The sequence below is a fragment of the Triticum dicoccoides genome, chromosome 5A, assembly GCF_002162155.2.
Source record: "Triticum dicoccoides isolate Atlit2015 ecotype Zavitan chromosome 5A, WEW_v2.0, whole genome shotgun sequence".
Lineage (NCBI taxonomy): Eukaryota > Viridiplantae > Streptophyta > Magnoliopsida > Poales > Poaceae > Triticum > Triticum dicoccoides.
Genome location: NC_041388.1, coordinates 95,624,605 through 95,651,437, shown reverse-complemented (window position 1 = coordinate 95,651,437; position 26,833 = coordinate 95,624,605).

Genomic DNA, 26,833 nt, shown 5'->3' with positions numbered 1-26,833 from the left:
ACAACTACCCACTAGCATGACTCTAATATCACCATCTTTATATCGCAAAACTATTGCAAGGAATCAAACATATCATATTCAGCGATCTACAAGTTTATGTAGGATTTTATGACTAACCATGTGAATGACCAGTTTCTGTCATCTCTCTAAATAGATATAAGTGAAGCAAGAGAGTTCAATTCTTTATACAAAAGATATGCCCACGCTCTAACAGTTATAAATGAAGCAAAAGAGCATTCTACAAATGGCGGTTGTATATGTAAAGAGAAACATGCAATCCAAGCTTCAAATGATATAAGCGAAGCACATGAAGCATTCTATAAAGCCATACTCAAAAGATATAAGTGAAGTGCATAGATAATTCTATAAATCAACCAAGGAATATCTCATACCAGCATGGTGCATAAAAGAAAAATGAAAACTAAATGCAAAAGACGCTCCAAGATTGCACATATCGCATGAAAGAAACGAATCCGAAAACATACCGATATTTGTTGAAGAAAGAGGGGATGCCTTCCCACCATCCCCAAGCTTAGACACTTGAGTTTCCTTGAATATTTACTTGGGGTGCCTCGGGCATCCCCATGCTTGAGCTCTTGCCTCTCTTCCTTCTTCTCACATCGAAACCTTCTCAATCATCGAACACTTCATCCACACAAAACTTCAACAGAAAACTCGGTAAGATCCGTTAGTATAATAAAGCAAATCACTAATCTAAGTACTGTTGCAAACCAATTCATATTTTGTTTTTGCATTGTGTCTAATGTAATATAACTTTTTCATGGCTTAGTCCACTGATATAAATCGATAGTTTCATCAAAACAAGCAAACTATGCATCAAAAACAGAATCTGTCTAAAACAGAACAGTCTGTAATAATCTGAACATTCACCATACTTCTGATACTTGAAAAATTCTGCCAAAATTAGGAAAAATAAACAATTTGTTTAGGAATACAGTGCAAAAAGAATCAGAACCATTTTACATTCCAGAAAAATAATGTAAAATCGCGCACTACAGACAAAGTTTCTGTCCTGCACCGTACAAACCATCAAGCAAATGTAAACATCCTAAAGGCAAACCTTGGCACATTATTTTTATTTCTAAACTTTATAAAAGAACACAACAGAAATAAATGACTCTCTAAAACTTCCGGGTTGTCTCCCTGGCAGCGCTTTCTTTAAAGCCATTAAGCTAGGCATATAGTGCTCAAGTAATGAATCCACCCGGATCCCAAGGTATATCAAAGCCAATTTTAATGAACAATGATTTAGCATTTAGTAGTGAGCACAAAGTAACATATATAATGTAACAACGAAGTCTAACTCTCTTCCTATGCATTGGCATGTCATAAAAGAACAATTCATGCACACATAGTAAAGGCCAATGCATAGTATAAATAGTTTCTTGCAATTTTATCATATTGGAAACATAGAGAGGTGGAGATATAGTTCCTCTCTCATAATAATTGCAAGTAGGAGCAGCAAGCACATGAATATTATATTCGTCAAAATCATCATGTGCAACGGTAAAAGGCAACCCATCAATATAATCCTTAATAAGTGCAAACTTCTCTGATATAGTGTAGTTTGGAGAATTCAAAAAGATAATAGGACTATCATGCGCGGGTGCAATAGCAACAATTTCATGTTTAACATAAGGAACTATAGCAAGTTCATCTCCATAAGCATAATTCATATTGGCATCTTGGCCACAAGCATCAACAAAAAGGGATATTTCAAAAGAATACAAGGGATCATAACAGTCATCATAGCAATCATCCTTCGGTAAGCACGAAGGGGAATTAAACAATGTATGAGTTGAAGACTTACTCTCATTAGAAGGTGCGCACGGGTGATCAATCCGCTCTTCCTCCTTTTGTTCTTCGCTCTCTTCCTCATCTTTTTCATCCAATGAGCTCACAGTTTCATCAATTTCTTCTTCCATAGACTCCTACAAAATATTAGTCTCTTCTGGGACAGCAGAGACTTTCTCAATAAGTGCATTAATTTCGGAATTGTATTCATAATTCTCATAGCAATATTTGAGGATAGCTAAATTTTCAGATCTAAACAACATTATCAAAATCTTCAAACTCTTTACACATAGATTCAATTTCATAAGCACCCATAAAATCAACAAATTCTTCTATTTGTTCCACATCATAGTAATCACATATACCATTAGCATAAGCAGCTAAGGTTTTATTATCATTGAATTTGCATGAAAATGGAAGGTGTGGAGCCTTCATCCTAGAGCAACAAGTATAATCATAACTCACGCATAATTGCCAAGCATACCACTTCAATATATGAATTTGATCCCATAATAGTTTCCCTTTTTGTGTTAAGAGATAATCCCTAAAGTATTCATGTTGATCCAACTTTACTCCCATTACATAATTAAATGGGGTTTTCTCAGGATTATTAAAGTAGTACATAATATCTTTCACATAACCAGCATCGAGGGTTTTAGGAGGTTCACCATCTCCATGAGCAGAAAGTACACCTAATTTTTTTTGGTATTTCGTGTTCCATATCCATAACTAAAGATAGAGAACAACTAAGAACAGCAAATAAAAATTACTTAGTGATAAAGCAAACAAGCACACAGGAGAATATTCACCCCACGCTATTGCTCCCCGGCAACGGCGCCAGAAAAAAGGTCTTCATAACCCACAAGTATAGGGGATCAATTGTAGCCTCTTTCGATAGGTAAGAGTGTCGAACCCAACGAGGAGCTAAAGGTAGAACAAATATTCCCTCAAGTTCTATCGACCACCGATACAACTCTACGCACGCTTAACGTTCGCTTTACCTAGAACAAGTATGAAACTAGAAGTACTTTGTAGGTGTTGTTGGATAGGTTTGCAAGATAATAAAGAGAGCGTAAATAAAAAGTAGGGGCTGTTTAGATAAAGACACAACTAAGTTAGGTTAAGTAGAGAATTTGTTGTTATGAGAAAGTTATTTGTCCCTTAGGCAATCGATAACTAGACCGGTAATCATTAGGGAGAGGCATAAGCTAACATACTTTCTCTACTTGGATCATATGCACTTATGATTGGAACTCTAGCAAGCATCCGCAACTACTAAAGATTCATTAAGGTAAAACCCAACCATAGCAATTAAGCATCAAATCCTATTTATCCCATACGTAAACAACCTACTTACTCGGGTTTGTGTTTCAGTCACTCACGCAACCCACTATAAGCGAATCATGAACGTATTGCAACACCCTACAGCGGGGATCCCTCATGCTTGCGCGACATGGAGAGCACCATAGGACAGCACCAATAATAAAACATGCAACTCAAACCAATCACGATCCTCAAATAGCCATTAGGACAAAACGGATCTACTCAAACATCATAGGATAGCCATACATCATTGGGAAATAATATATAGCATTGAGCACCATGTTTAAGTAGAGATTACAGCGGGTAAGAGAGAGGTTACACCACTGCATAGAGGGGGGAAGAGTTGGTGGTGAAGGCGGTGAAGTTGTTAGTGAAGATGACGGTGATGATGATGGCCCCGGTGGCACTCCGGCGCCACCAGAAGCAAGGGGGAGAGGGCCCCCTTCTTCTTCTTCTTCCTTGACCTCCTCCCTAGATGGGAGAAGGGTTTCCCCTCTGGTCCTTGGCCTCCATGGCATGGAGGGGTGAGAGCCCCTCTGAGTTTGGATCTGTCTCTCTGTCTCTCTCTGTTTCTGTGTTCTAGGATTCTACCCTTTCACCGTTTCTTATATTCCCGGATATCCGTAACTCCGATTGGGCTGAAATTTGAACACGATCTCTATCCGGATATTAGCTTTCTTGCGGCGAAAGAAGGGCATGAACTGCCTTATGGGGTAGCCACGAGGGTCAGGGGCGCGCCCCCTACCTTGTGGGCCCCTCGAGCATCGTCTCGCGTGATTTCACTTCCCAAAAATCACATATATTCGAAAAAAAATCTCCGTCCATTTTTATTCCGTTTGGACTCCGTTTGATATGGATATTCTGTGAAACAAAAAAGATGCAACAAACAGGAACTGGCACTGGGCACTGGATCAATATGTTAGTCCCAAAAATAGTATAAAAAGCTGCCAAAAGTATATGAAAGTTGAATAATATTGGCATGGAACAATCAAAAATTATAGATACGACGGAGACGTATCACTCGCCGGCTTGGTTATCGATCTCTTGTTTCTTGCCCTAAGCCGCCACTGGGTCACCCTCTTATATACACAGGTTGACGCCTGGTGGCCTACAGAGTCCCGGCCGGCTCATAATCGTGTCCGGCTCGGTTACTTCCTTTACATTCCTTTCTTTACAAGTCTTTCCTTACATACGGTGGTTCACAATATCGGGCTTTAAGCCGCCTCCAGGCCTTCTATAAGATTTAATAAACTATCCTCTTGAATGTTTACTGGGCTTCTTGTGTAACCCGCCATTGGGGCTGACCCGGCCCCTCCTGGGCGGGTCATAACTAATAGCTATATCCCCAACATTAGGCCCCAGTTTGACTTTGAACTTTGTTCTTTGTCAATCTTCAACACTTAGACAAAATCCATCTTCTTATCCTCGCAGAAGTTTCTGTAACCTGACGTGACGTCATCTCTTGAAAACGCAAAAAACTTCCATGATGTCATCTCCCAACGGATCTTCATCTTTAATGTCTCCCGAGAATCGAGGCGTCTGTGTAGTTGGATAAGCAATATTCGGCTCTCCCTCGATTTTCGTGCCCGTCCGTTCATATTTTCCCTTATAAATAGGCACACCTCGGCCTTCCTCATTCTTCTCTCTCTCTCTCTCTCTCTCCGTCTTGTTCCTCTCACAACCCTCCTGCTGCTCAAACCTCACCACCGTCGCGCTCCTCCTCCGTCTCCATCGACCTTGGTCGCTGCATCAACCCGAATCGGTCCAGAGAACGACGGTGACCTCTGCAGAAGATCCGCGACTGTAAGTGTTCTCCTTTTTGCTTCTCAGATCCGCATTAGGGTTTCTAGGCTTCTGCGTGTTCTTCATAGTTCATCACAGTTCGTCGTAGTTCTTTCACCATTGGCCTCTTCTTGATCCAAAAGATATATATGCTTGTGCGGTAGTGGTTTTGTGCCTACTCTTAATATCCACAGATCCCTTTCTCTGGATTCAAAGACCTCTTGAGAACTTACAGATTCATCTGTGCTAAACTTTTTAGGTCTAGAATTTTTCCCATTTTGAATAGCCAATTGATCTGGAATAATACCAAGCAATTAGGAAACTTGTTTGTCTCAACACTTAGCTGAGTTTGCTTTTCTCAAATATCTGTAGTCATGGCGGCTTACTGCACCGGCTTACTTTTCCTTATATGACATTAGCCCTTAACTAAGCCTCCATTACTCCCCTGTATTATCATCATTTAACTGTTAATTTCACCATTGAATTGAACCGGCATGTTACCTTTCTTTTAGTTCGTTTTTAACATCATGCCATCCAAAGCGCCAACCATCTGTAACTGGGTTCCCTCAACCGTAACCGAGGAACGTTTGAAGGAGTTCTTTACCATAGGGTTTTTGCCAGGGAAAACCGTCATGTCTTACCGTGCCCCTGACCCGGAAGAAGAACGACCCAATCCAAGAGACGACAAAGTAATTGTTTTTACTGACCATATGAACCGTGGCTTTTCATCGCCCGTCTCAAAGTTCTTCAGGGATGTCCTCCACTTTTTCAAACTCCACCCTCAAGATCTCGGGCCCAACTCCATATCCAAGATCTATAACTTCCAAGTGCTCTGTGAGGTGTATCTTCAACAAGAGCCGACCGTGGAGCTGTTTAGAGAATATTTTTATCTGAATCGGCAGAACGAGTGCACCAACGACCTTAGCTTAGAGCTTGGAGGCATCTCAATTCAGCGCCGGCAGGGCGCTGTCTTCCCCCTCATAGTCTTGTATCGTATCCAAAGAACTTCGTAATCCGGCTGAACCTTGAGAAACTTGCTGAATAGCGTACATTAGCCCCCAAGTGCCAAGTGCTGTTACTTTGTAAAGTACTTGGGACTTAAAGTATATCTTTTAGAGTCATAAGAAATTGTTTTGGCATACATTAGCCCCCAAGTGTCAAGTGTTGTTACTTTGTAAAGTACTTGAGACTTGAATCTTGACTTTTGAACCTTAAGTGAAGTCTGACTCATCTGGGTACGTTTTTTGCAGAATGCATTATCTGAACTGAACTCGCAATTAACTGATGCGAAGACCCGGCTGGCGGGTCAGGAGGCATAAATCAAGTTTGCCAACTCCAAATTGCAAGTAAGTCTCGCTGAGACTGAAAAATTAAAGACCAGCTTCATCGCCAAGAAGAAAACCTGGGCAGAGGAAAAACACTTCTAACACAACGCGCCGAAAAGGCTGAAGCAGCCCTTGAAGAGGTTTCAACAGAGTTGAACAGCTTAAAGGGCCGGGTGTCTCAAATGGTGGCCGCCATCTTTAGTAATCCATCTGTTTTTAATCTTGTGTACTTTTTTGTTGATCCGGAATATAAGCCGCCAGCTGACGTTGTTTATAAAATATGTGCAGGCCCACAAAGCAAGAACCTGAGCCAAGATCATGTGATTAAACTGAAGGCAGTGTATACCTTAGTGGAACAACTGTATATTGGCGCACAACGGGCACTTGCCGCCATATCTCCTGGTAATCAAGGACCCAATCGGCTCAGCGACATTTTGAAGAAACTGTCAATCCTACCCGCCAGGTTTCAAGAAGTGAAGCGCTCCTGTGCGAGAGCCGGAGCTTTGACTTCCCTGAGCCGCTCCAAGGCTTGGGTGCCAGATCTAGACCCAGCGGACGTGGCCAGAGGCTATCCCACCGTGAAGGAATACAGATCTCCCTGTGAGCAGGATGACTTCATGGCTTGCGTGCGCGGAGTCCGACCTCACGCAACTATTCTTGGAGATGAAACCAACATCGACAAGTACCAGCCGGGTTTTGATGTTGAAAATAAGAAGATGGCAACTCCCTCGTACAAGGTGACAGATTTAATCCCGCCTGTAAGAGAAAATACATTTGCCTCGGAAGTTGACCCGGCCGGCCTGATCGACGAAGAAGCAGAATTTGTCGCCGTGAATGGTTTTGGCTGGTCAAAACCCAACTTCCAGCCAATAGAGGGCGGTGAACCGGTGAGGGAGGAGCAATAACCATCTTCATGGGCTTATAAAAGCCTTGTAATAGTTTAGATGTGAAAACACCGAATGCCTTGCCTATGCCATCGTGCATAAAACACTATGTGTGATTCTATATTTCCTGATGGCAATATATGCATCATATTTTATGATTGTTTCTGCAATACTTCAGCTCTGTTCCTATAGACACAAAAGGAAAAAACTGGCTTGGCGGCTTAGTATCGAATGGGTTAGAACACCCGGCTTATAGCCAATATGTTTACCATAGTAGAAAACAGAAACAGATATAAATAGAGAACAAGGCTGAAGCTAACCCTTTGGTTAATGCAGTAGGCAATTGCATATAAATAATAGCCATACTTGTACCTTTGATCCTTACACCACCGGCTTAAATAACCCGGGTAATGAAGTCGATAACTCCATCTTTTTGAGAAGTCAATGCTTCTGAGTATTTAATCATCATACTTTGGTGGCCTTGTTGTCAAATAGTCCAGCCGGCGAAGAAGATCATGCTAATTATTTGTGAAATTGAGACAACAAAAAACTAAAAGGAAAATAATAGGTAACAAGTACGATTGTAACCTTATGTTTAAAGGTTGGTGGCTTCTGATTCGAATATGATCAGTAAACCAGACCAAAGGGGTTAAGCTAAGGTTCGAAAGACCATATAGCCCCTAGTGGCTTTGGCGTTGGGCCGATCAAGAGGGTACCGACAGCTATGTTCTCTTTGGTTCGAATACGACCTATGTTTGAACAGGAAGCCCCCAAATGACCTTGAGAGGTTTTTAACGACCCTGATTCGAATACGATCCAAGTCGGACCCAAAAGGGGTTAAGCTATGACTCGGATACAATCAAGAAGCCCCCTAGTGAGTTTGGCCTTGAGCCGATCAAGAGGGTTACGACAGCTATGTTCTCTTTGGTTCGAATACGACCTATGTTTGAACAAGAAGCCCCCAAGTGACCATGATAGTTATAGCTAGATTCGAATACGATCATAAGCCGGACCAAAAAAGGTTAGACTTGATTCAAATATGATCAACTCCTTAATAGTCATTTGAACATAAGAAATAACAAAGATGCGTAATCTTTGAAAAGAAAAGAGACCGATGGTCCTGCTTTATTACCTATCATGGTATATACAATGTTAAAGTATGTACATGATGAGAGCCGGTGGCTCAGGTGTAGTATGGCCGAAGTTGAGCAAATGTTCCACAGCCGACGGGTCTCCTACTCCGACTTACGTGAGTCTTTGTGCTCTCGAACGTCAATGAGGTAATATGACCCGTTGTTTAAGTTCTTGCTGACCACAAAGGGTCCTTCCCAAGGTGGGGATAACTTGTGTGCATCTGACAGGTCCTGGATGAGCCGGAGCACCAGGTCGCCTTCCTGAAAAGTCCTGGACTTAACCCGGTGGCTGTGATAACTGTGCAGGTCCTGTTGATAGATTGCTGATCGAGCCGCTGCCAAGTCTCTTTCTTCATCTAACAAGTCGAGTGCATCCTGTCTAGCTTGTTCATTATTAGCTTCAACATAAGCCGCCACACGAGGCGAGTCATGACGGATGTCACTAGGCAACACTGCTTCTGCTCCATACACCATGAAGAAAGGTGTGTAACCTGTAGACCTGTTAGGTGTGGTGTTGATACTCCACAGCACCGAGGGTAATTCCTCTACCCAACAACCTGGCGTTCACTGTAAAGGAACCATAAGCCGGGATTTGAGACCTTTTAAAATTTCCTGATTTGCTCTCTCAGCTTGACCATTGGATTGAGGATGAGCTACAGAAGAAACATCAAGCCGAATATGCTCACGTTGACAAAACTCCTCCATAGCTCCTTGGGACAGATTAGTGCCATTGTCAGTGATAATATTGTGTGGAAAACCAAAACGGAAGATCACCTTTTTCATGAACTGAACCGCCGTGGCCGCATCACACTTACTCACCGGCTCTGCCTCAACCCACTTTGTGAATTTATCAAATGCCACTAGAAGATGTGTCCTTTTATCCTTAGACCTTTTGAAAGGTTCCACCATGTCAAGCCCCCAGACCGCAAATGGCCAAGTGATTGGAATCATCCGGAGTTCTTGAGACGGCACATGTGCCCGTCGTGCGAACTTTTGACATCCATCACATCTACTGACCAGATCCTCTGCATCAGCGTGAGCCGTCAGCCAGTAAAAACCGTGACAAAAAGCCTTGGCCACTAGAGATTTTGACCCGGCATGATGACCACAATCGCCTTCATGGATATCACGAAGTATTTCTTGGCCTTCTTCAGGGGAAACACACCACTGAAATGCTCCAGAGACGCTGCGATGGTATAGTTCTCCATCAGAAATCGTCATTGACTTAGACCGCCGGGTTATCTGTCGAGCCAGGGTCTCGTCCGCTGGCAACTCTCCCCGGGTCATATAAGCCAAGAACGGCACTGTCCAATCTGGGATGACATGAAGAGCCGCCACCAACTGCGCCTCCGGGTCAGGAATGGCTAGATATTCTTCCGTGGGTAACTTGACAGACGGGTTATGCAAAACATCCAAAAAGGTGTTAGGTGGCACCGGCTTACGCTGAGATCCCAACCGGCTTAGAGCATCAGCCGCTTCATTCTTCCTACGGTCAATGTGCTCCACCTGATATCCTTTAAAATGTCCTGCAATAGCATCAACTTCACGACGATAAGCAGCCATGAGAGGGTCTTTGGAATCCCACTTGCCTGATACCTGTTGAGCCACTAAGTCCGAGTCGCCAAGACATCTGACCCGGCCCAGACTCATCTCTTTGGCCACTCGAAGACCATGGAGCAAGGCTTCATACTCTGCCGCGTTGTTAGTGTAAGGAAACATCAGCCGTAACACATAACAAAATTTGTCACCTCGAGGGGTGGTTAAAACAACGCCAGCCCCCGAGCCTTCCAACTGTCTGGACCCATCAAAATGAATAGTCCAAAATGTGTTGTCTGGTTTCTCTTCTGGCATCTGCATCTCTGTATAGTCATTAATAAAGTCAACCAGTGCTTGAGATTTGATCGCAGTATGTGGTACATACTTCAACCCATGAGACCCAAGCTCAATGGCCCATTTGGCGACTCGTCCCGTGGCCTCTCTATTTTGAATGATGTCTCCCAGGAGCAGAGCTAACCACAGTGATTGGGTGACCTTGAAAATAATGTTTTAGCTTCCGGCTTACCATGAACACCCCATATACGAGCTTCTATCAATGTGGGATATCTTTGTTTAGATTCAATCAACACCTCACTGATGTAATAAACCGGCCGTTGAACCGGATGTTCCTTGCCAACCTCCTTGCGCTCCACCACAATTGCCACACTAACAACTTGTGAGTTGGCAGCTACGTATAACAACAACGGCTCTTTCTCAATTGGAGTAGCAAGGACCGGTGGCTCAGCAAGCTGTTTCTTCAGATCCTCAAAAGCAGAGTTTGCAGCATCACTCCAAACAAAATCATCTATTTTCTTCATCAGCTGATACAAAGGCATCGCCTTCTCCCCTAACCGGCTTATGAACCGGCTCAAAGCAGCAACACGACCCGCCAGCCGCTGAACGTCATTGATGCATGTTGGTTTGGCCAGGGATGTGATCGCCTTAATCTTCTCCGGGTTAGCTTCAATACCTTGGTTGGACACCAAAAACCCCAAGAGCTTGCCGGCTGGAACTCCAAAACACACTTAGCCGGGTTAAGCATCATTTTGTAGACCCGGAGGTTATCGAAGGTCTCTTTCAGATCTTTGACCAAGGTTTCCTCTTTCCTGGACTTTACCACTATATCATCCACATAAGCATGAACATTATGCCCAATCTGATCATGAAGACAATTTTGCACACACCGTTGGTAAGTCGCCTGGGCACTCTTAAGCCCAAAAGGCATAGACACATAGCAGAAAGCTCCAAAAGGAGTGATAAAAGCCGTCTTCTCCTGATCTTTGACTGCCATCTTGATTTGATGATAACCTGAATAAGCATCCAAGAAACTTAGACACGCGCAACCCGCCGTAGCATCGATGATCTAATCAATACAAGGGAGGGCAAAAGGGTCAGCCGGACAAGCCTTGTTTAAATCGGTGTAATCCACACACATACGCCAGGTGCCGTTCTTTTTGAGTACAAGCACCGGTTTGGCTAACCACTCTGGGTGAAAGACTTCTACAATGAACCCGGCCGCCAAGAGCCGGGCCACCTCTTCTCCGATGGCCTTGCGCCTTTCTTCATTGAACCGTCAGAGAAACTGTCTAACATGTTTGAACCTTGGATCAATATTGAGAGTGTGCTTAGTGAGTTCCCTCGGGACACCTGGCATGTCGGAAGGTTTCCATGCAAAGATGTCCCGGTTCTCACGGATGAACTCGATGAGCGCGCTTTCCTATTTTGGATCCAAGTTTGCACTGATGATGAACTGCTTGGATGAGTCGCCAGGCACAAAGTCAACCATCTTGGTGTCATCAGCTGATTTGAACTTCAACACCGGCTCATACTCTGTTGTTGGTTTCTTTAACGACGTCATGTCTGCCGGGTCAACGTGATCCTTGTAAAACTTTAACTCCTCTGTTGCACAGACAGACTCAGCATAGGCAGCATCACCTTCTTCACACTCCAAGGCTATTTTCCAGCTCCCATGTACTGTAATGGTGCCCTTATAACCCGGCATCTTGAGCTGCAAATATACATAACATGGCCGAGCCATGAACTTGGCATAAGCCGGCCGTCCAAACAGAGCATGATATGGGCTTTTGATCTTAACCACCTCAAAGGTTAATTTTTCCGCTCTAGAGTCATACTCATCTCCAAAGGCTACTTCCAGTTCAATCTTACCAACTGGGTATGCTGACTTGCCAGGTACCACACCGTGAAAAACAGTGTTGGATTGTTTAAGACTCTTATCAGTCAACCCCATCCGGCGGAATGTCTCATAGTAGAGGATGTTGATGCTGCTGCCTCCATCCATGAGTACCTTAGTGAATTTGTATCTACCAACCTGAGGCGCCACTACCAAGGCCAAGTGACCCAGATTATCAACCCGGGGTGGGTGATCCTCTCTTCTCCACACAATAGGCTGCTCCGACCAACATAAGTAACGTGGAATTGCCGGCTCAACGGCATTGATGACCCTCTTGTGAAGCTTCTGGTCCCTCTTACATAAACTAGTGGTGAACACATGGTATTGCCCACTATTCAGCTGTTTTGGGTTGCTCTGATATCCGGACTGTTGCTGCTGATTACCTTGGCCGGGTTGTGGATTATATCCTCCTTGGTTACCAGGATGGCCCTGACCGTGAAATCCTCCTCCACCTGAACCGGTGCCTGGGCCATGGAAACCGCCTCCACCTGAACCACCACCTAGGCCGTGACCTCCATCAAACGCTTTCAAATTTTTAAACGCCTTCATGATTGTACAATCTTTCCACAGGTGGGTGGCTGGCTTCTCCCGGGTGTCGTGCTTTGGACAAGGTTCGTTCAATAGTTGCTCAAGGGTGGGACCTGACCCGCCCGATCGAGGGGGTTGCCTGCCCCTTCGCCGTTGATTTCCACCCTGCACATTAGTGTTAGCAACAAATTCACCAGCCTTACGTTTATTACCTCCTTGATTTGCCGAGTTATACTGGTGACCCTTGCCGTTGCCATTCTTCCTTCCCTTCGCTGTCTTTTCTTCATCAGACACCGGGTCTTTGGTACTATCGGAATCAACATACTCGACGAGAGTCGCCATCAACTGGCCCATGTCATTGCAGTCATGCTTGAGCCGCCCCAACTTCTGCTTCAGAGGTTCAAAACGGCAAATTTTCTCCAACATCAAGACTGCTGAGCCGGCATCCATCTTATCAGACGAGTGTATTATCTCCTTCAACAGGCGCACCCAATGGGTTGTAGACTCACCGTCATCTTGCTTACAATTGGTCAGGTCCACAATTGACATAGGCTGCTTACACGTGTCTTTGAAGTTCTGGATGAACCGGGCCTTCAACTCCGCCCATGAGCCGATAGAATTGGGTGGCAACCCCTTCAACCAAGTATGAGCTGTTCCATCCAACATCATAGTGAAATGCTTGGCCATTGCTGCGTCGCTGACCTCCAACAACTCCATAGCCATCTCATAACTCTCAATCCAAGCCCATGCTATAAGTCAGCCGTGTAATTAGGCACCTTACGAGGCCCCTTAAAGTCCTTTGGCAAACGCTCATTATGTATGGCCGGCAGCAAGAAAGGGACGCCTCCGGTTCTTGTGTCCACTCCTGCCTCGACCGAGGTTGCTGGATAAGCCAGAAAAGTTTGATGAGCCACCTGATCTGCTGCCAGTTGAACTGCTTGTTCTGCCTCTTGTCGGATCCTCTCCTGATCTGCCGAATTAAGGGCTCCAGCCTGCACTGGCTCATACCTGTGTGGTTGGTTGCGGCGTTGAGCATTGCTTGACATATCCGCGGATTCCATATGCCTACTGTAGCTCGGCCTCCGGCTTGGGAGAGGAGTTGAATGGATCCTATCTCGACTGTAGGAGTACGCATCCTGCTGTGCCGGAGCTGTTTGAAGAAGTTTTCTTACCCTCTGTGTTTCGACTACCGCCGGTGAGTCACCTTCCATCGAGAGAGCTGCCAAACAAGCCGACGCTATGATGAGGATTTCCAAGGGGTTGGAGAAGTGACCCGGCGGCGTTGGTACATAATGAGACGGAGCGGTAATTACACGAGGTGGTTCCACGACACGTGTAGGACCGGCGCGCCAGGTGTCGTGATCCGGTTTGCCTCCGGCGGGTTGCTTCCCCCAGCTCCGGGCGTATGAAAAAGGTTCCTAGAATCGAGCGTCAGAGGAAGACGTGACTGAGTTTTCTGATGCCTTCTCCTCATGACCTCGTTTAACACGTTCAGATCCACCGAGAGCCGGAAAGTCTCCGCTTGAAGCTGTTGAGCACGAACGTCCAAAGCCGCCCGCTCCGCTGCCATCCTGACTTCCTCTGCGGCTAGATTTTCTTTAGATTGCACCATCTCTTCACATACGCGTGCCACCTCTACGTCATGCTGGGCTTTATTTGCCGGCTCTACCACGATAATCAACAGAGTTGTTAGTTTATCCATGAGGTCCATTAGAATCTGAGCCGGGGGTCGCGCGTGGTCTCTTGACCCGGCTGCCGCCGACCCAGTAGCTGTTGCCGCTGCTTCTGTGGAGTTCTGCCTGGGCTGTGTCCCTACCATGAAGACTTCGACCCAACTCGGCGGCTCAAGGGGGTCCGGAATACTGCTGCCATCGGAACAGCCCCCGAGCATGCCATCCTGCAGCTGGTACAAAGAGTCTGTCTCGCCCGTTGATGATGCAGTGTCGGAACAGATGGCCGTCTCACCGCCCTCCACCGATCCTTCTGAGTATACACCACCGTGGACACAGCCTACGAAGGCATGCTTCACGACAGATTGAACACGGGTGGTCCTCGCACGCCGAGCCGTTTCAACGAGGTTGGTGTGGATGTCCGACTCAGGGCCTGACTCGCCGATCCGGCTGATGAAGACGTGAATTCCGCCGAAGGGGACCCGGTACCCGTACTCAATTGAGCCGGCCTCGGGGCCCCAGCCTTCATCGTCGATGTAGAGCTTGCCGCGACAACTCTTGGTCATCCGGTCCACATCGTATCCCTTGAGACCTTCGAAGTTGCCCTTCAAGAACTCAAATCCTCTGTGCGCTGGCCCCACGATGGGCACCAACTGTTGTGGAATTGTCACGACAGATGTCCTAGCGAAAGGACTTAGTCGTAGGGCCATCGCAACTGGGAAGCTTAAAGGGGTTAATCGGGACAAAGGACACGAGAGGTTTTATACTAGTTCGGCCCCTTACGATGAAGGTAAAAGCCTACGTCTAGTGTGTTGGTATTGCTGGGGTTTCGATCACCAAGAGGCTTAACTCGCCGGCTTGGTTATCGATCTCTTGTTTCTTACCCTAAGCCGCCACCGGGTCATCCTCTTATATACACAGGTTGACGCCTGGTGGCCTACAAAGTCCCAGCCGGCTCATAATCATGTCCGGCTCGGTGACTTCCTTTACATGCCTTTCTTTACAAGTCTTTCCTTACATATGGCGGTTCACAATATCGGGCTTTAAGCCGCCTCCAGGCCCTTGGGCCTTCTATAAGATTTAATAAACTATCATCTTGAATGTTTACTGGGCTTCTTGTGTAACCCGCCATTGGGGCTGACCCGGCCCCTCCTGAGCGGGTCATAACTAATAGCTATATCCCCAACAGGACCTATTGACAGTCTTTTGCAAAATTAATTTGAGCTCTCTATTACTCAATTCTACTTGACCACTAGACTGAGGGTGATAAGGAGATGCAATTCTATGATTAACATCATACTTAGCAAGCATTTTACGGAAAACACCATGAATAAAATGTGAACCACCATCAGTCATTAAATATCTAGGGACTCCAAACCTCAAAAAAATAACTTCTTTAAGCATCTTAACAGAGGTGTTATGATCAGCACTACTAGTTGGAATAGCTTCTACCCACTTAGTAACGTAATCAACAACAACTAAAATATGTGTATAACCATTAGAGGCGGGAAAAGGTCCCATATAATCAAAGCCCCAAACATCAAATGGTTCAATAACGAGTGAATAGTTCATAGGAATTTCTTGACATCTACTAATATTACCAATTCTTTGACATTCATCACAAGATAAGACAAACTTACGGGCATCCTTGAAGAGAGTAGGCCAATAAAAACCAGATTGCAATACCTTATGTGCAGTTCTATCTCCAGCGTGGTGTCCTCCATAAGCTTCAGAGTGACACTTGCGTAGGATCTATTCCTATTCATGCTCGGGTACACAATGTCTAATAAAACCATCTACTCCTTTATAAAGATGTGGGTCATCCCAAAAGTAATGCCTCAAATCATAGAAGACCTTTTTCTTTTGTTGGTATGTGAAACTAGGTGGTATGAATTTAGCAACAATGTAATTAGCATAATCAGCATACCATGGAGCAGCACGAGAAGCATTTATGACATTTAATTGTTCATCAGGAAAGCTGTCATCAATAGGTAGTGGGTCATCAAGAACATTTTCTAACCTAGACAAGTTGTCTGCAACGGGGTTTTGTAAGTGCATCTAGTGCCACCCCTAGTTGGTTTTGGAGTATTGACGACAAACCTGGTTGAGGGACTAATGTGTTTGTGAGAATTGCAGGATAACACAGGTAGAAGTCCCTCATTGATTCGGTTTTCCTATCGGATATGACCCCTAAAAATGTATGAAGACACTGAAGTCAAAGGTGGGATGTGAAGACATTCACATTGAAGACTATGACAAGAGAAGACAACGTGTGAAGACTATGGAGCATGAAGACTTAGTTGTTTCATCATTCTTTTTCTTCTTTGTTGAGTCATAGGAACCACCGTACTGTTAAGTGGGGTCCAAGAGAACCAGTCAGAATGACTGAAGTGATGCTTAACCAAAATCCTATGTCTTCGAGCGAAGACAATGAGAGCAAATCTTATCCAGAGCTGGGTAAGTTAGCTTTGCTTATAGCCCAAGTAAAGTTGCCGTGTGTGTTTGAAATCTGACCATTGGAACACGTGTCAGTTCCTTAGTGACCCAGGGTCATTTCGGACAAATCAGGTCGGGTTGCCTAGTGGCTATAAATAGCCCACCCCCTACAACCATAAGCGGTTGGCTGCTCAGAGTTAGTGCACAACTTTTGTCGTTTGAGAGCAACCCACCTCGAAGCCTTTGAGAGAGAATTCCTTGCGAGGATAAAGCCCTAAACACCCAGAGCCAAAGGGTGTTAGGCATCACTTAAGTCATCCTATCTGTGTGATCTGAAGACTTATTACACTTGAGGACTGTGAATCCTCCAGCCGGTTAGGCGTCGCATTCTGAGCATCCAAGAGTCATTGTGGATCGCCGGTGAACAAAGTCTGTGAAGGTTTGGAAGTCCACCTTGAAGACTTACCAGAGTGATTGGGCGAGGACTGGGTGTCCTTAGCTCAAGGGGAATAAGGTGAAGACGTGGTCTTCTGAGTTGAATCTCAGCCTCCCTAACCAGACGTACAGTTGTCATAGCAACTAGAACTGGTCCAACAAATCATTGTCTTCAACAAGTCACTGGTTTCATCCTTCCCATCCCTTTACTTACTGTTGGTCCTGGTGAAGTCATTGTATGATTGCATTATCTTTTGTCTTCACTGAGTGACTGCTTGTTCTGATTGGCTTCACACTATCTTCCTACCTGATCTATACCGCCTAGCTGCTATTAGTCATTGTGCTTTCACTTCATTGAATACTTGACTATGGCTTGCTTAGTGTAGTCTACCTTCCGCTGCATGATAATAGGTTTATTCCTGTCGTTTGTCTTCGAAACTTCCATGTTTTGAAGACTTCCATAAAAATCGCCTATTTACCCCCCTCTAGTCAATCACTAGCACTTTCAATTGGTATCAGAGCAAGGTACTCCCTTATTCTGTGTGATTCGGTTTAACCACCTGGAGTTTTAGCTATGTCGACTGCAGGGATAATCGAAGTCTCCGCTGCGTGCCCAGTCTTCGATGGAACTGAATATCCCTACTGGAAGAATAAGATGCGCATGCATCTTGAAGCCATTGATGTCGACCTATGGTATGTCGTCAAGAATGGCGTTCCCAAGGCTGGTGAAGGTGTCACCGCTGCTGATGTCAAGAAGTTCGTTCAACTAGACTCCACTGCCAAGAACATCATCTGTGGTCATCTGACCAAAGGACAGTATGGCCGTGTGAGTGCTTTGGAAACATCTAAGCTAGTCTGGGACTGGCTCTCCAAGGTCAACGAAGGCGTCTCAACCCAGAGAGATCAGAGAATTAGTGTCCTTCACAACCTCTTCAACCGCTTCAAGAGAAATGACAATGAGAATGTCCAGCTCACATTTGATCGACTCAATGACATCACAAATGAGCTTCAAGCCCTCGACGCTACTGAGATCACCAAGCATGAAGTCGTCAAGACACTCCTGAGATCACTTGACAGCTCGTTTGACACCCTAGCCCTGATGATTCAAGAATGTCCTGACTTCAAGACACTCGATCCGTCTGACATACTTGAGAGGCTCTACACACATGAGTTTCAGCTTTCTGAGAAAAGAGACATCTACGGTCCCAACTATGGGCGAACTCGTGCCTTGAAGGCAAAAGCTGTCTCCTCATCTGAAGAAGAATCTGACAGCAGTTCTGATGATCCCGAAGACATTGGAAAGGAGCTTGCTATGCTTGTGAAGAAGTTGCAAAAATTCACCAAGAAGAAAGGCTTCAGAAAGTCTTCACGATCAAGCTCAAGGAATGATGAAGCTTCTGCTCATGACTACAAGAAGAGAACATGCCACAAGTGCAAGAAACCTGGCCACTACATCTCTGAGTGTCCGCAGTGGGACAATGAGAACAAGAAGAAAAAGAAGAGCAAGGAGTATGATTCTGACGACAAGAAGAAGAAGAAATACTCAAAGTCTTCTTCCAAGTCTTCCTCAAAGTCTTCATCACACAAGAAGAGCTCATCTGGCAAGGCTCGTGCGTTTGTTGGCAAGGAAATGGATTCAGAGGAGGAGTCCGCTTCTGAGAAGGCGGAGGTGGAGTCTGAGGAGGAGTCCAATTCTGGCGTTGCGAGTCTGGCTACAACATACGTTGCCAAGTCCATCTTCAACTCTGAAGACAATGACTTCATCACCGACACCGATGCAAATGACAAGGACTACTCTGCTCCCACCTACTGCTTCATGGCACACGGTGCCAAGGTAAACACACGCACTACTCACTATCAAACATCCAGTGAAGATGACTCTGATTGTGGTTCCAAACCCAGCTACAAAACACTTGCTAAAATTGCAACTGAACAACAGAAAGCTATGGAACATATTCAAAAACTATTAGACAAAAGCGATGACCTGTTAGACGCTGAAATGACTCGATCTCAGTCCTTAATTGAAGACATAAAAAATCTTCATGTTAAGTAAGAGGAACTTGAAAGTCGTCATGAAACGCTCTCAACAACTCATGAAAAGCTTTCCTATGATTATCTTCAAAGGAAGCAAGATCTTGAGAAATTGAGAGTGGTTCATGAAAATCTTCAAAAGGAAAACGAGTCACTTTGCGCCAAACAGACCAGTCCCGCTCAGGAAGGATTTGAACCACCATGTCTTAAATGCATTGAGCGTGACAACTCTACTTCTGTTGCCGAATGTTCTACTGCTGCTACTATTGCAATATCTTCAACTGTTGATGTGGTAACTAACCCCTCTGCTAAGGATACCACTGCAATTGCTGATGAAAATGCTAGGTTGAAGACATTGCTTGAAACAGGGATGTACAAAAGTCTCAAAGGGCATCAGACACTATGTGATGTCCTCAAAAGGCAGATCCTGAACTGAAACCCTAGAAAAGAGGGTCTTGGGTTCGAGAGGAAAATGAATGTTGATGGCTCTTACTTGAAACCTGAGTAGTACCCCAAAACCACATGGGTTGCTGCAAAGGAACCCTCAGTGGATCCATCCACCCTGTCAGGCTTCAATTGTGCTAATCCCATTGTTATTGATGAATCCTTTGATGCAAACTATAAACTATTTAAGAATCAGTGGTGAAGTGTTTGCCAGGTATATTGGTACTAACTGCAGGAATGGGCCACCTGTGAAGAAAGTCTGGGTGCCGAAAAGGTTGCTGGAGAATATTCCTGTGAATGTCATCATGACACCACAAGTGAAGAAGACAAACCCAAACCACAGGCTTCATATGGTCCAAAGGCTTCATACAGACAAAGGACTCACCTGAGTCGCACTAATGCAAATGTTTTGCAGGGAAGCCATACTCAGGCCTATAAATATGAGCATGTTTCATCAAACCGCCATGTTCATAAGACCAAGAACTACTCTGCTTATTCTTATGAGTACTATTGTCCACCTGCAAGACTTTTTGCTAGGGCTCCAAAGCCAAAATTTTCAGATGCTGCACTTAGACTCATTGCTTCGAAGCCACCCTTGAAGATGTGGGTGGCTAAGAAAGCTTAACTCTCTTTTGCAGGGAAAGGTCTCCAGCCGACAATCAAATTCGTCTGAAGCTATTGCTGGGGACCTTAAACATCTTGTAGGGCGCAAGATCAAATGCCCAAATGGTCTTATTATGTATTTTCTTCCCGAGTTGCTTGCTACTTGCCCTATCAGTCCTAACCTCGATCTAAGCTTTCATAATCCACTTGCTCGTCAAATGTTTATGCTTCACAATTCTCTTCGTGAAGCCTACCCCCCTAACTGCACTGTAGGGTACGACACCAGCTGCTTCAGAGTGGATTATTGATAGTGGGTGTACTAATCACATGACTGGCAAGCGAAGTCTTCTCATGGACTCAACCTTACGTCCATCTGACAAAAGTCACATCACATTTGCTGACACTGGTAAAAGCAAGGTATTGGGTCTAGGTAGAGTTGCAATCTCAAGGGATCAACACATGGATAAAGTCATGCTTGTTGAATCCCTTGGTTTCAACTTAATGTCTGTCTCAATGCTTTGCAATTTGAACATGATTGTGATGTTTGGAAAATATTGTTGCCTTGTTCTAATGGAATCTGACAAGTCTCTAGTCTTTGAAGGGCATCAGAAATATGATTTGTACGTGGTAGATTTCTTAGCAGGACCACAACTTGCCGTATGTCTTCTAGCAAAAGCTTCTGAATGCTGGCTCTGGCATCAGAGGCTAGGGCATGCTGGCATGAGGAACCTGCACACCCATGCAAAGAAGAAGCATATCATAGGCATCGAAGGCGTCAAGTTCAAGAAAGATCACTTATGCGGTGCCTGTGAAGTAGGAAAGATGACGAGGGCCAAGCATCCCTCGAAGACAATCATGACAACGACTCAACCCTTCGAACTGCTCCACATGGATCTTTTCGGTCCCACTCATTACTCAACTCTTACTACTACCGCTTGTCTCTATGGGTTTGTCATTCTTGATGATTATTCAAGATATACTTGGGTGCATATAGTCCTCTACAAGATTGAAGTGCAGGATGTCTTCAGACGCTTCACCAATCGAGCCATGAACAACTACGGCGTCAAGATCAAGCACATCAGAAGTGACAATGGCACTGAATTCAAGAACACTGGCCTAGACACTTATCTTGATACTTTGGGCATCACACATGAATTCTCAGCTCCGTACACGCCACAGCAAAATGGCATCGTGGAACACAAGAACAGAACACTTATTGAGATGGCCCGGACGAAGCTTGATGAATACAACATTCCAAGAAAGTTCTGGCCTGAAGCCATTGATACTGCATGCCATATCATCAACCGTGTTTATCTTCACAAGCTTCTGAACAAGACATCCTATGAACTCCTTACTGGCAAGAAGCCAAATGTCAGTTACTTCAGAGTATTTGGTGCCAGGTGCTGGATGAAGGATCCACATCACACTTCAAAATTTGCACCGAAATCACATGAAGGTTTTATGCTTGGATATCGAAAGGATTCGCACTCCTACAGAGTCTGCAACCTCTTTCACTATAAAGTGGTTGAAACTGTGGATGTGCGGTTCGATGAGACTAACGGCTCGCAAAGAGAGCACCTGCCAAATGTGCTAGATGAAGTTCCATCCAGTGAATCAATCAAACTTATGGGAACTGGAGAAATCATACCATCTGAAGCTCAGCCTGAGGAGGAACTTATCATCTCTGCACTTGATCAACCTGAAGACAATGCTCAGCCTGAAGACAATCCTTCTAACGATGACAATGATCAGCAAGAGCAAAATCTTCGTCCTGTCCATCCTTGTGTTGCAAATGAAGTACAGATTGAAAGGATAATTGATAGCATCAATGCACCAGGTCCACTCACTCGTTCAAGGGCAACACAGCTAGCTAACTTCTGGCGGCACTTCGCATTCATCTCAATATCTGAACCCAAGAAAGTTGATGAAGCCTTCATGGAACCTGAATGGATTCAAGCCATGCAAGAAGAGCTCCAACAGTTTGAGCTAATAATGTTTGGGAACTGGTTAAGTGTCCTGATCCTCATAAGCACAATATAATAGGCACTAAATGGATATATCGCAACAAGCAAGATGAGCATGGTCAAGTTGTCAGAAACAAAGCTCGTCTCGTTGCTCAAGGATACACTCAAGTTGAAGGGATTGACTTCAATGAAACATTTGCTCCGGTGGCTAGGCTTGAAGCCATACACATACTGCTGGCCTATGAAAATCATCATAACATTATTCTGTATCAAATGGATGTGAAGAGCGCTTTTCTCAATGGAAAGATTGAAGAAGAAGTGTATATTGCACAACCGCCTGGCTTTGAAGATCCAAAACATCCTGACATGGTGTACAAGCTCAACAAGGCACTGTATGGCCTCAAACAAGCCCCTCAGGCTTGGTATGACACACTCAAAGACTTCCTGAAGAGCAAAGGCTTCAAACCTGGTTCTCTCGATCCCACTCTCTTCACGAAGACATATGATGGTGAACTGTTTGTGTGCCAAATATATGTGGATGACATTATCTTTGGCTGCACTAATCAGAAATACAGTGAAGAGTTTGGATATATGATGCAAGAGCAATATCAGATGTCCATGATGGGTGAGCTGAAGTTCTTCCTTGGTCTTCAAATACATCAGCAACGCAACGGCATTTTTATATTTCAAGAGAAATACCTCAAAGATTACCTGAAGAAATTTGGAATGCAAGACTGCAAAGGCTATACGACGCCAATGCCAGCCAAACACCATCTGGGTCCCGACGACAATGGTAAAGAGTTCGATCAAAAGGTATACCGCTCCATGATTGGTTCCTTGCTTTATTTATGTGCATCTAGGCCAGATATTATGCTTAGTGTTTGCATGTGTGACTGGTTCCAAGCGGCACCAAAGGAATCACATCACTTAGCTGTGAAGCGAATTCTCAGATATTTGGCTCACACCCCAACACTAGGATTATGGTATCCAAAGGGCTCAGAGTTTGATCTAGTTGGATTCTCGGATGCTGATTATGCTGGTGACAAGGTGGATCGCAAGTCTACATCAGGCACATGTCATTTTCTGGGATGATCACTTGTATGTTGGTCTTCAAAGAAGCAGAACTGTGTATCTCTCTCCACTGCTGAATCTGAATACATTGCTGCTGGATCTTGCTGCGCTCAGCTTCTATGGATGAAGCAAACACTCAAAGACTATGACATTCATCTGAAGCAAGTGCCACTCTACTGTGACAACGAAAGCGCCATCAAGATTTCCAACAACCCAGTTCAGCACTCGAAGACAAAGCATATTGAAATTCGTCATCAATTTCTCAGAGATCATGTTATGAAGGAAGATATTGATATCATACACGTCAACACTGAAGAGCAATTGGCAGATATCTTCACCAAGCCCTTGGATGAGAAGAGGTTTTGCAAGTTACGGTGTGTGCTAAATATCTTGGAATCCTCAAATGTCCTGTGACTAGGCACACATCCTAACACTTAAGCATGTTGATGACTTAGATGTGCAACACACGAAGTAAAGTATATCTTCAAACAATGAAGACTTACATTCTGAGTGTGAATATATTAATGTGGAAGTTGACTTCGGAGCGCCACGATAATTGTGCGCCGTGTCTGGGTCTAATATTTCCTATACGGTGGGTAACGCCACCACCAACATTTTTCCCTTTGAAGTGTCTATCTCATGGCATTACATTTGCAAAGTCTTCGCATTTTGTTTGTCTTCACTGATTAAAAGTTCTCCTGTTTATCTTCAACTTACTGATTTGGTTTCTGTCCTCTACAACATTCACTTATAGTTATGACTTCTTGCTGAATCTTTCGAACTAAGTGAATGTGATCGGACCCTGACCCCTCTATGCTTCTTTCCTAAGTCTATCTATCCAAATCATATGCATTCTATTGACACTGTCAAAATGTCTTCTCTGCATCCTTGTCAGCAGAAGACACAGAGACAAACATTAATCTGTTTTCAATGCTAAATCCTTTCACCTGAAACCCGCAGAAGTGGGAACGACCACCCGACAATCCAGGCGTGCGTGGGAACATGGAACAACCTCCGATGTGTTGCATGATAGCCACATGTCCTTCAGATGTGAATCGCCAGGGGCACCTGTGTAATAACACTGTGCTGTCCCTATCCCTATAAATACACGCCTCACCACAGTCATTATCCTTTCTTCCACTTTCGCACAAACCCTAGCACCACCGCTAGCCCTCGACGATGCCGGCAACGAAGCGCTTAGCTCCCGCAACCTCACCAACGCCGTCTTCACGCCGGCCGCGGACATCGTCTTCTCCGCCGTCGCCGTAGGTGTCCTCCATCGCCAAGTTAGGGCACAGACGATTGAACTGCTCGGCCTCCCCTTCCACTCTGTCTAGCAGTTCTTCGTGTGGTAAATAAAACCTCCTTTTTACGGCCCCTTTGATCCTATAGATTCATCACTTTCTACCACAAGCAGTTTCTGTTCACACAAGTTGGATCTATTTCATACTGCATCTCATAATATGCCTAGTATGTTCACTTATGCTTCACAAAGTAGTTAGATTCCTCACTTGTACTTATTCAAGGATTCGTACAAATCTGGAACCAACTCTCTATCTATGAGTGAATGTCTTCGCACTATGAGGTCAATGTCTTCTAAACTGATTTATCTTCAAAATCTTCTGAGAATGCATATGACCTCTTCCCCTTCCCTCGCACCTTAATGCTGTCACAGGTACATGTCCGTGGGAGAATCCCTTGGTTCTCATAGTCTGCATTCATTTCCAGAATTCTTACAGCATCATATAAATTCTCCTTAAGCCAGTTCTTGTCTGACCAGTAGACAGAAGACTTTGACAGTTTTGAAGCCTTTTAGTTTAAACTTCATGGCATCAGAAAAATCTACAAGAAAGGGGGGCAAACAGCGCCGTGGGAACACTGCTAAGGACCTGCCACCAGATCTCTATGAGCTTTACAAGTCAGATCCAGAAGAGACCTATGGAGAATGCAAGAACCAAATCCAATGGATTTGAAGACATTGGGCAGAGGAATGGTTCAAGTACAGATTCATCACCGACGAATATGCTGAGAAGAGTGCCATTAAGGGCCCCTGGGGAGATATCATATACAAAGGTCTTTAGCCCAAATCAAAGTCCGAAGCTATTGCTCAAGGCTTTTACCCCTGCATGCTTCGTGGACCTCAACCTGCTAATGCCGGCCCATCCTCTTTGTTATGGTGTCGCGAAGACAATCTCTTCAAGCGCAACTATCAGTTTACACAGAACTCCGCCAAGGAAAACAAGAAGTCATTGGGATTAGACTTCAACCCTAGCCCCTCTGCGCCACGTGCTGACGGCACACGAGAAGCTGAACCCAATCTGGTTGGGCCCTTCTACAACCTAGAAGGTCTCATCACTCATATTATGGTTCAAGGGGCAGTCATGGATCAACCTGCAGACGATGCTGAATCTGACGAAGCACCTGCACCACCGAAGCCAAAGAAGCTGAAGAAGCCTAAAGCTTCAAAGCCTGCCCCAGCACCAAAAGTCTTACGAGCGAAGCCTCTGGCCACTGCACCTCCTGAACACAGTGTGCAGTCTGAAGATTTGTCACGCATCTCCAAGCCCTCCAAAGTGAAGATGCCCTTGCAACCCACTAGCCAAGCACTGACCGCTGCTGCTATTCTGCGCAATGACGCCATTGATCTGTCCAGCGACGACGATCTTGGCGATGATGCTCTTGTAACATCCCAAAATTCTAAATTTTGGAATGTTATAATAAATAGATAGATTGGATGGATTGTTTGATTGATTGACTGAAAGTGAGTGAATTCAAACTTTTTGAAAGTTAAATGAGAGGGAATAAAAGGACTTTCCCAAACTTTCATTTTTGCATTTTATGATCTCCATGAATTTAAATTCTTTTCACCACAAAACCCTGGAGAGAAGATGACATGACTTCTTCCATTTATTTAAATGACAAGGGGTGTTCAAAATATTTGAATTTCATTTGGAAAATATTTTCAACTCCGAAACTTTATGCAACTCAATGATTTTCATGAGAGAAGATAAAATGACTTCTTCAAAACATATGAAATACGAGTTGGGAGTTTCAAAGAATTAAATTCAAAGTTCTTTTGAATTTATTTTCAATTTGGAGTTATTTGAGTTTTATTCAAATTATTTTTCTCCAAAAATAAAATATATGGAAATTAGGGTAACATGATTCCCTACAATAGAAAATTGGAGAAAAATTAATTTGAAATCATTTTGGTATTTTAAAAATGTTTTTTGTTGGATTTTAATAGACCAGTAGCACTCTTTGAATTATTAGAATTTGTGTGTATTTTATTTAATGCTAGAAAAATGTTCATGTCAAAATCTTTTTCTGAAAATTTTGATATATTATATGCCTATATAATATTTCCATTTAATTTGTTTTTTTTATTTGTCTGGAAATGTTTTAAAAAAAAACTCCCGCCGACTGGGCCGGCCCAGATCCCAGCCAGGCCCAGGCCCAAGCCACCACCGTCGTCCTCCCGTGCGCGACCGGGACTCCTCCCGGAGTCCGGCGCCGCCACGCCGCCGGGTACCCCTCGCCCAAGGCAGGTCCCGCCCCCGGGCCTTTATAAGGGGCCGGACCCCGACCCCTCTCGCTGCATCCCGCCGCCGCCTCCCGCCTGCCTCTGCCCCTGCCTGCTTGCGCGCCGTCGCCGCATTGCG